Source organism: Polistes fuscatus, unplaced genomic scaffold, assembly GCF_010416935.1.
Source record: "Polistes fuscatus isolate 324 unplaced genomic scaffold, CU_Pfus_HIC Scaffold16, whole genome shotgun sequence".
Lineage (NCBI taxonomy): Eukaryota > Metazoa > Arthropoda > Insecta > Hymenoptera > Vespidae > Polistes > Polistes fuscatus.
In genome coordinates, this window is record NW_025113064.1 from 1,886,497 (window position 1) to 1,898,555 (window position 12,059).

General features: G+C 34.0%; 1 protein-coding gene across 5 annotated transcripts in view; it reads right to left on the reverse strand.

Moving 5' to 3' along the window:
• Positions 1–12,059, reverse strand: part of LOC122514858 (connectin) — a 163,066-nt gene that overhangs the window by 24,951 nt on the left and 126,056 nt on the right. The window lies entirely within an intron of this gene.

Genomic DNA, 12,059 nt, shown 5'->3' on the forward strand with positions numbered 1-12,059 from the left:
GTTCCTTTGTTTGCACGAGAGACTATAGTGCACTCGAAAGATCTGCGTTAGGCTTTGAGTATTAATCGAGTGTTCGAAACGATCGAAGCGTATCAAACGCGTTTGATCCCGAATATTGTTAAGGATTACTTTACATCCCATAGAAGTTTCTTCTTACAGGATACGCTCGTATATACGTGTTACATTTACTTTTACGTGTACACGAGTGATGCATTGAATTAAACGATATCGTTTATGTATACACGCGACGAGAATTTCATTACTTTTCGCAATAACGTTAAGCTAGACGTTAAACTACCATTCTTCTCTGTTTAACCAATTTTTTTTCTTTCCTTTCCTTTCCTTTCCTTTTCTTTTCTTTTTACGTAATTTGTATCCTGTAGTAACAATGAATTATTTATCAGATATATCGATCCTACGTTTTCTCGTCAGATTTTATTCGAAAACAAGACGAAAGCAAAGCGCATTTCGTTGCATTTCGTTGCATCGCTGTATCATCTTCTTCTTGGGAACGATAATTTTGTTAACATACAAGTTTACGCGACATATAGAAAAACGTTCGCGTGGTATTATGCTAACGATATTGAAACAAAGTTGTTTCCACCGTCGTAGGAAAAGGTACCAAGAGGATTTCGTTTCTAGAGTGCTTATACTTATTCACCATGCGACATGTTTCGAACAGTGCTGATATTTATAAGCGTGTACCGAAACTCCTGGCATGCTTTCTAAAGACCACGGTCAAGCGTATAACTTTATGGGGAGGGGGGTGGTTGTGTGTCCCCTCGCAAATCGTCCAACGAAGCACGACCATATCTCTAAAGTTATTTCACTTCTTAAGCCAACACAAATTTCCATATACGGATAGTAAATATGTATACGTGTGTGTGTGTGGGGGTGGTATACTCGCTTTTACGGTATACGGACGTCATTTTTCTAATCGTAAATTGATAGCAAAGAAACGTTGCCAATTATTGCAAGTTGTCACAATTTTCACGTATTTTTCAGTCTTATCGAAGGAAAAAGAAAGAAAAGTTTGGAAATTCGGCGCAACCCTAACGCAAATAATAATTCATAAAGTATATAATATTTCATCGGAAGATAAAAATAAAAAGAAATATAAAATAAAATCAAGATTTTTCTCCCCTGAACTATCGATTTTATAACATTTGTTTGTACGAACAAGTGCATATGAAAAAGAAAAAGGATAACAAAAAAAAAAGGTTCAAATCGTTGCATAACAAACGCAATCAATGAAAAACAAAACGAAACGAGACGGAACAAAAAGCCTCAAGTCATTCACGTATGAAACGCTGTCAATATTTGCCGATCACGTCGCGGTACAGCTTCCGTTCCTCAATTTGATAACTCAATTTCGAGAGATGCTACATTTTCTAAATATTTTGTTGTTGTTTCCGCGGCAAACAATTTTGAATATAAAACTGGTCGGGAATAGATTAGTCCTTTCTTTCGTTCAAATATTATTTTCAATTATAATTCGAATTAATAAACGCGATTCATTTTATCATTATTATTATTCGTACCAAGAATTTTCTAATAAATGACATATTTCTATCGACAATTTTCATTAAATTGTCCCTCGCGTTAGACGTCGATTTTATTTTTACCCAGATACAGCCAATTTAGAAACAGATAAGATAAAAATTGCGAACTAACGTTCCCCCACCTCCGTTGAACCCTCCAGGTTCTTCCTCTCCAGACACGTGTTATCTCGATAAGCTCGAACAATTTTTATGACGCTATTTCCAATAAACGCGATATCGTCTATAAAAATGCACAATTGGTAGTTGCTATCTTTTCAAGAGGGTCTTCCATTAACACGCAAAAATTCTATCGCTTTACTATGAACAACAACAACAACGATGCACCCCATCGGAAATTTCTTATTCTTTATAGATTCTCGCGAGACACTTTTTATTTCTTTTTCAAAGAATTTTCAAATCTTTCGCAGAGATTGAAATTCTAATACGCCCGGAAAACATTTTTATTTCGATATTGATATTATTTATAATCTATATTATAAAAATGCGTGTGTTAAAAAAATAAAGAGAGAGAGAGAGAGAAAATTATACTCGGTTGAAACAAACTACGGTAAAAATAAAGTAAGTATTCGTCTAAAAGCTACGCGTAAGCGCTTGAAAAATGAAAGACTCGTAAATAAAGAGCAAAAGGCGAGAGACGACTCGGGTCAGAGTGCTTCTTTTATTTATATTCGCGGCTTGCATTCTCCCTAAAATATATGCACGTATAAAGAGGTACCTATACGATGTGAGAAATAAGTAAGTAAGTAAGAACGAGAGAGAGGGTTGAAACTAGCTATTTTCCTCGTAGCATATTCTCATTTCCACTAGCTAGTCACGTTTAGAAACTAATGAATATTTTAAGGAATGCAACCGAAGTTACTAGAAGATTTTTCATCCCGCGATTTGACTATCGATCGATTACGTAATCGTCTTGGAAAGACTTGCCAAGGTAAGACCTCCAGCTTTCAATTAAATCCCTTCTATAAGCTGCTTTTATATTGTATTATAAATTATCCATATAACTTTTGATAGCCTTACCTTTGCAAAGTCCTTAAGATCGAATTCTAATTTCGTTATGTTAATTAATTATTATTATCATTATTATTATTATTAAACGCAATTATAACGATTTAATCATATTTTAATAGAAAAATTCTGTAATTGTAAGTAAAAAATGAATGATTCATTTTCGTAAGTTTGTCAGAATTACAATGCAAGTATAACTTTGCACTCTTTAGTCGCAACGACAAGCTCGCGTTTTGTTCTTTGATGGATCTTCTTAGGGAAAGCCGCGGAGAGAAGCTCCAACGACGAAAGGGATCCTTATCTTTGTATTTCCGTGTTTGTTCGCGTTTCGTATCTTTCCTAGAAGCTTGGACCATTTGTTAATGCTGTGTAAGCAAGAAGGAGACCGACCCGCTACTCTACCAAGGAGATTCTCGGATTTCCAGGAGTCGTTTGGCATAAAGCTTTGCCCGAAGGGACTGAACTAGCTGAATCGTGCTTGTCGATTTGCAAAATAAATGTGAGAGTTAGTTTACTACAAATAGGGGATGATACTTATTTTATATCCAACGAAAATTCCTTCATTTCCTTTCGTTATCGTCCAAATAGAAAATTCAATGAAATTACGATTAATCGTAAAGTGGATTCGTTAGATTGCAACGATAGATATAACAAAGATAAAAATAATGGAACGAGGGAATAAATAAATCTTCTCGAAAAGCGTTTAAGTTAGACGATGAAACAGTGGCGGTGCTAGCAGTCGAGGTGCCGGGGTAATTTGTCCGACCTACTCTCCCTTTCTTTCTCTCACACATACACACACACACACACACACGCATACCCGCCCATCCTGTTACCTTCCGACTAGGGATTATCCCTCGACCTTGCGTTTTGTCACGTTCGAGAACGGAATGCGGAGGAAAAAATAGTCGGTAAGGTACAATGACCCTTCTAATCCGATCCACTTGACCTATTTTTCCTTCTGGGTTATCGCAGTAGGTCAGTTTTATCTCCGGACGAATGAACTTTTACATGAAACTTATCTTGTTAGATCTCGACGCTAAAACTTACCGACGCATCACGCATGCAATATATAAAATGAATCCTAAAATAAATTTGATCGATGTTCCTACCCCATTCTATCTACACTCCATTGTCATAATTACCCGTACAATTATGCTCCAGATATTCTCAAAGTTTCACCGTTTTCTAAACTTTCGAACCATGAATCTTCCTACGTCAGCTATAAATTTTTGAACATTGTATGCAGTAAGACTGAGCCACTAAAGAAACCTCAGAATTGCCAGTTTTTAGGAAAGTGTTAATATTAATTATCGACATCGTCTCGAGCATAAATCTTCGAGGTAAAAAAATATCGCAAAATCTTGAACGATCCTAATTTCCAGCCTTTCATCTTTATATCTTTCATCCGACGTAAAGTTCTCTCGCGAGAATATCCAGTAAAATTGGCAACCAACAAGCATACGCGTACGTATACCTGTATATATTACCCCTAAGAGTTTGTCCATTTGTTTGTGCGTGTTTATTCAAACATTGACGGAAATTACCCATTGCTACATAACCAGAATAAATATTGAAAGATAAAGATAATATAAATGGAAATCAATAAACGAATAATATATACATAGAAATATGAATAATAAATAAAAAAAGTTTACAAAATTACTGAAGATTTAAATAAAAAAAGATATACAATAAGTAGCAATGAAAACGATTAAAGAGGAAAAAAAAGGAAAAAGGAGAAAGTTGACAGGATGCGACGAGCATTTACTTGGGTTCGACGTGTCGACACTGACAAAACGTATCTTCACCGCGGTGTGAGAGTTTCCTTTTAAAGCGTAAACTTTTCCAAAGGTTTTCCTACGAAATACGTTAGAAGGAAAGACTGGAAGACGTGGAAGACGACGACGACGACGACGACGACGACAACGACGACAACGAGGAGAACCGAAAAGAGCTACACGTTTTCGACGCTGAAAATGATCGATGACAAAAGTACAAAGGTTCTTCTTCTTCTTCTTGTACTTCTACTTCGGACTCACGCCAGTCCGTTCGTTTTACCGATAATTTATGTGTTTGTCTCGTATTCTATGGAATTCTAAACTAAACTTCGAAACTCGTTTTAACTACGTACTGTTTCAACTAAATTACACGTGTCAAATGTTTTCAGTATTTTTCTATTATTATATTTTATTTTATTCTAATTAAAGTTTATCTTAAAATCAACAGATTCCATATGATCGAAACAATTTTTCTTTACAAGCAACAGCATATCACTAATAAAAGTCTATCAATCAATTGGAAAAAAAAAACATTGACTACTTTGAAATCTGAAAAGAGATGATCCGAAAAAAAAAGAAAAAAAGAAACAGGTAAATAAAAAAACAGGTTCGCGTCGATCAAAATATTACTCTCCCTCGATCAAACAAATTCTTCCACACTGACATTTTTTCGCATCATGAAAATTGACCGAGATATTCGCGTTTCAAGTTTCAGCTGACTCATATATGCAATACACGTGTGCTAGTTTCTATAGGGCATTTATCAATGCACCTATATACGTATTTATGTATATGTGTGTGCGTATATACGATTAACAATATCTTTCCTTTTATTGATTTTATAAACAAAATAATATTTGTCTCGGCTATTTCGTAGAAGATTAATTAATTTCCTCGATTAACCAATTAAGATGAAAGATTATAAAGAATACCGTGGCAAAATAAATAATAAAAAAAAAAAAGAAAAAAAAGTAAAGAACCGTCGCGTCGCGTTAAATGGAAGGATCGAGTAAATGCAACTGACGGACGAATGAGCTTAGGGCTAAAGAAAAGGGAGGAGTGACTTGGTATCAAACATAAGTATGATATTTCATATATTTGTCAATTTGATAAAGTGCTTTTAATGGATTACAAGAAAGAGGGGACGTTAAAGAGGGACGTTAGATCCCAACCCGTGTGTAATAATGAGAGAGAAACGATGAAAAGCAAACAGAGATAAATTGAGTAAGAAAAACAAAAGAAATAAGTTAAAATACGCTGACCGACAGGCGTAGAAAGAGTTCAAGAAACGGGAATTATATCGTAGCTCACGCGTGTACCAATAATTAAAGACAGGACGAGTGCGAAAGGGTTATGGGAGTGGTATTATGGGAGTGGGAGAACCGTTCGCAATTGTTTTAAGAAATTTCGTAGCTGACAATTTTGATTTAAACCTAATACGTACTTGGGAAAAGAAAATCTTTGGCAAACATAGAGAATCTTTCGAGGACAGGCTTGGTATTAAAAAATTCGGACTTTTATATGATGGTTTGAAACTAATAAACGCTTAGCAAAAAGATACGACGAGGTGGTTGAATGGTTTGAGTTAAAGGTTGGGGGTTAAAAAGTTTGCAATCGCTTTGACCTGCTTCCTTAGCCACCGAGAAAATGAAAAATTCTTTAAAGCTTATCAAAAAACGAACAAAATTCGAGATAAAAAGAGACACTAGGAGTTGGTAATAGAGCGCGAATCAAAATGAGAAAAATAATAAATGAGACTAAAATAAATTAGGATCGAGTAATGAAAATTAGAAATATTTTAAATAATTTCTTAATAGATCAAAGATCAAAATAAAAACACAATGTACTGTTCATTTGTGTATATAAAAAAAGAACCATTTTCAAGTATAATAGTTCGGTGCAGTAATTTGTATAATTATGGGCTAATTAATTAACAAGATCCTGTTGAAATACATAATATTAAAAGATTTCGATTGTGATATTGCTTAGATGAAAAATCTTCTTTTGCGATTCTCCGTTCATAATATTTCAGTAATGTTTTCCTCTTTTACGGATGGCAAAAAGTAATGGAAATGTCAGTGTTGATCTTACAACCGATGCTTTTGAAAAGAGTAAAGGACTTTTTCTCTTACAATTTAGTCATGTAATTAACGTTCGTAATTACGTTGTTACAGAGCATCTCAGCGAGAGTTTGAATAATCACGATATAATTGAATTCAACCAAGTCCATGCACTAGTACACGCGTAAACTAACATTGTTATAAATTATTTATTCCAATCAAACGTTTATCAAATTACAAATTTGCGTCCATGTATGTGATTGCGTGCATTTGCGTGTAACGTTTCCTAAAGTTTTATTTTGTCACGAATGAATAGTCGAAAGAATTTTAATAAATGCTAAAAAATGGTTTATAAAATTTCGCATCAATTGTTACACGCATATTCGCACCTTTCGTGAGTTTTTCTTAATTAAAAAAAGTCAAATAAAAATAAAACAAAAATGCCAAGTATATAATACATTATTTACGTAATTTGGGTAAATTACAAATTTGTACATTTTCTCCAAATTAAAATGGCGCGCTTGTGTATTCGTGCTCGGTATGCGTTCTTTTTTTTGCGAGCATAAATTGCGAACAATTTCAGTTTACTCGTAAGAAATAATTAAGAGTGGATTTACTTCGTAAACCTCAAGCTTAATCTCAATAGATCATTTTACGATTTTTTCTTTTTTAACAACGTAAAGATAATCCTGCCATAAATAATCAACTTTCTTTTATGTCTAGTATCGTCTCGTGTATAAAGGCAAAACTAAACGCGACGGATTTACGTGGTCAATTTTTGTTTAATTATTTATTATTACGGGATTTTATGGATGGATAAAAACGAGAGGGAGAGAGGGGTGGCAGAGTGATAGGGGGACATCGTGAGAAATTTTTCGTATTTCCGGAGCTTTTTATTCGACGTCGAACCTACGAAACTTTTCCTCGCTCGATAAATTCCTCGTTGGTAGGTTTGTGGAATTTGCTCGAATGAAAGAGAGGAATAGGGAGAGAGAGAGAGAGAGAGAGAGGATAATATGGGACTTTTTAAGGCCCTTCTCGTTGTTCCGTTTTTTCGAGCTGCATCTAAAAACGAAACTTTTACACGATTTCAAACTTACATAGGTTCGCATATGCGCGAAACTTTAGCGAACAAATTTATTTGCTTGCGAAATAAAATGATCTTGTAACTATTTCATAACTAAATAAAAGAGAAAATTTGTTATTTGCAGGAAAAATTATTCGTTATATTAAAAATATTATTAATCAATATTATTTTATTCGAAAATTCAAAGGAAAGTTATTAATTATCGGAATATAGTAACGAGAATTTCTTAATTTTCTTCTTTCAGCGTATTTTATCGATTCGATAGCTTCTCGTTAGAACGTTGAACCAGCAGAAATAATTTGGTAGCTGGCCAAACTACGACGTATACTCTCATCACCTACTTTTATCTTTTAGATTAATATTTTAATGTAAAATAAAACTAAAATAAATGATATAAGATAAATCAAAAATATAAGAGTAATTAGAATCGCATATCGATGAAAACATTTCTAACTCGTTTGCAATCAAATCATACAATTAATCCGACGATTACTCCCATTAGAAAATACTCTCCATGCAAAAGGGATCACTTATACGAGTCAAAGAAAACAACTAAGATAAGAGGGGAAAAGCATAATAAGAATAAGAATAGAGTAGCGAGCACAGAGATTACTACTCTGCTCGAAACTAACTAACAAATTATAAGCTAACGATCCAAGGATTGTAAGTGGAAAAGAAACTTTACTCAAAACTACGGGGAGTCGATCGTTTGCCTGCGGGAAGTAGTCGTTGACTGAAAAAAAAAACCAAAGAAAATAGAAGAGGAGAAAAAAATCTTGCAAATAAGTATATAAGTGTCGAGCTAGGAATCAAAAAAGAAAAGAAAAGAAAAGAAAAGAACTTACCCCCAAGCTTCTAAATAAAATGGAACAAAAAAAATCCTACAAGTCATAGAAGAAGAAAGTGGTAGGTATAGGAAAGAAAGAGAAAACTAAAAAGGTGACAAAGGAAATAGAAAAAAGGAAACGAATAAAAGAAATAGAGAAGAAATAGCAACATTTGCCTCGTTATTAGCAGAGACCGGTTTCGGAGAGCGAAACTCGTGACGGGGAGTCGAAATATAATTAAAGGTTCGCCATAGCTCGGCCTAAGGGATGTTTTGCTTTCATTATTATATACTCCCCTCTGTACCCACTCTCCCCCAACTTCTCCTCATCTTTCTCCTGTTCTCTTAGCAGTAGGCTGGTCTTGTTTCTTTCGAAATTCTCGATGGTGGTCGGCTCTGCAATTACGTTTCAACAACCCCTTCTCTCTAGCCGGCTATAAATTTCTATGCATACATATTCAAAACTCGTGAATTTACGCACTGACACATCCGTATTCACCTTTCCTTTATCTCTCTCTCTCTCTCTCTTTCTCTCGTTGATTCACCCCTAGTCTGTGTCCTTTTGCTTATGAAATAATCATGGAATTATTACCCTCGAAGCTTGGATCCTTTTCTCTCTCGCGCACTCTCTCGCTCGCTCTTTCTTTCCGTTGTTCTGCTAAATCCAGGCTTTTCGAATCGTTCATAGGGGTTGCTCGGCTCACCCGTTAGATATTGTATGTATTTATGTATGTATGATACGATCGTATGTATTCATGTATGTAGGTGTATTTGTATATGCTATGGTGGGATGTATGTGCGTGTTTGTACGCGAGGATGATATGGTAATATTACATAAATGTGTGTATAAAAGCACGCAAGTTCGTCTGTGTTGAACGTGCGTGCGTTAGATTTAAAGGGAACGATCTATTCCCTCTTTACTCTTCACCTTCCCATCCCTTTTTCTCTTCTTTTCTCTTCTTTTCTCTTCTATCACCATCTTTTTTTCCTTCATGCATTATATAATTTCATTGTCGAGGGATATACTCGAGGCATATTTAAATTGTTTAGCACGAATCGATACCTACGTGTATGGGCCCTTCTTTCTGTTTGCAAACGTTATGCGAGTGTACGCGTGTGCATGTGAAAGGAAGGAATAGAATAGTTTTCATTTTTTTACTAACGAATTATAGATTTATTTTTAATGCGAGTTGAATTTAATATTGCCCTGTAAGTATAGTGTAGATGTAATTATAATATTATTATTCATATATAATAAAAGAGTTCGGATCGATTAAATAAACGTACATTTTTCACAAGGAATAATTCGTTATTAAAAGATGACTGATTTAGTAATCGAAGATAGAAATAAGGACGAGAATAGGCATCATCGAGTTCCCCGTTAAGGATGAGAAAATGTAGAGACGGGATGACGAGAGACAAGACGAGACAAGGTGTCGTAAGTCGAGTCGCGTTAACGCGAAGGGCTCACGAAGGAAGGGTTCGCGTAGCTTTGCTCATTTGCGCGTCAAACTGACGAGAGAGTTCAGCTGCAAACTGAAAATGTCTGACGACAAATTAACGAAACTTTCTCGGAGTATCTTTAACTACGGAAATGATCTTGCGAACGAATATTACGAATAACTATGAATAAATTATCAAACGAATTTTAAATATAGGTATATATGCGTTTAAACAATCTAAAATATTAATAGAGTGTGCAATATTACATTAATTTATTGTTAATTAATCGAAGGAAATGTATATCGTAAATTAAGAACACGAAGTATATGTTCGGTGCACCATCCTCCTCAAAATTCACTTTCAGATTGGCACTGAATCAATTCAATTATGCAAACAAATTTTTAACTATCAATTATTTATAACAATCTGTCCGTAACAAATTAATTTTTTAATATCGATACACGAGGAAATGTATAACATTTAAATTAGAGTGTTAATTCGGGTGAAATTGTTTGCAATTAATTATTTATAACAAACGCATCAAATGTTATTAACAATATAATGAAAAGATAGGTGAATGTCTATCCTTAAAAATAAATCTTCAACCGAGTCTCTAGGACGAATAGTTTCCGAGATATTAAAATCACAATTTAATACAGCTGATAATTCTTTTGAATGAGCCTACTAACCCAGTGACCTACATAAATTCCAAGAAATTACGCGCGCCTCTCACGGTTACTACGGTTACTACGTTTACTACGAGTAGTAATCACGTGACCACTCCCTGACGTGCCACCGAAATATGAATAGAAAACTTCCAATCTTCGTATCTCGGCAAGAAAAAATCCTACAGACTCGAAAAAAGATTCATTTTAAAGGGAAAACAACCCTCTTTATACCTATGTACTCTATATAATAATATCAATTTCGTCAAATTTATTTAAACGTATATACGTAATACGACTATCTTATAAATGCATATACTTTAATAAAGAGTATTAAAATGACGGTAAAAATTCTTTAAAATGAAAATAAAGTTTAATTAATAAACGAAAAGTGTGAATGTTGCAATAAATTATTAACTCTTCTTCTCAACAAGAAACAAGTCTCCTCGTCTTTTAATACATTTTTCACGTTTAATATAATCTACTAAGGAGATATTTTCGTTGAAAAGAGGAAATTTGAAAATTTCCTGGGGTTTTTCAATCTTATTCTTATTCTCTTAAACGTACACACACGCAGAGAGAGAGAGAGAGAGAGAGAAAGATCTTAAAAATTAGATTAAACTCTCGGAAAAATTCAATCTTATTTAATTTCACTCTTTTCTCGTTTATCTGTCCGTCAGTTAGTCATTTTATCTATCTGTCTGTCAGTCAGTCAGTCTTTTAGATGTTCTTCCTTCTTTTACATTCTTTTTAAATTTCTTTTTTTTTTGTTTATAACGGTTCTTCGAAATTTCTTCAAGCGGATTATTTATAATTAAAAGACTTTACGGTTGAGCGCGAGATAAAATCGAATTTTTGCACAAGCATTCGCTCGATATACATCCCTCTCATTTTCTCTCTCCCTTTCTTTTTCGGTTTTCAATTTGATTTTTAATCAATGGACCATGTAATTACACCTGTCCCTCAATTTACGGTTCTTTTTATGAGAGGGATTTTTTTTGAACGGTAAATAACCCTTTCACTTACGCGTACTCGCTCTACATAGAAGTTTTAATTTACGTGGTCTAATTTTGGAGTTTTTCAGCAGATTTTTCGAATTGTTTATAATGCAATTAATACGTCACGTATTGCGCGAAATCGTGTCTTTTTCGTATAACACAAATTAACGCAAAAATGATATGTATGGGGGATAATTAAAAATAATAAATTGTCTTATTTATTCGGAGTGCTTAATTATATTTCTATTTTCGAAATATCTCTTAGCATCTTATCGCGAATATACAAGGAGCAAATATTCTTAAAATATTATTTTTACATCGATGAATTCTACCGACGTTGATTTCTGACCCGAATAAAATAAGAATAATTATTCGCGCCGGTGTATAATTATTACAAATTATAAAAATACGGATGCATATAAATAATTTCATTATTTTTAATGATTTTTTACCCGACGCGAATTGGAATTTTATCGAGACTATTTTTGCTCCTCTCGCGCATTTTATCAACAGGAAAATTTAAATAAAATTACCAGTAGAGCGCGTCGACCGTGATACGCATGGGTTTGATAATTCAACAAACGGAGTTGACAGAGGAAACCGTCTTTCTATCGTGTTTAATTTTCTTTGGG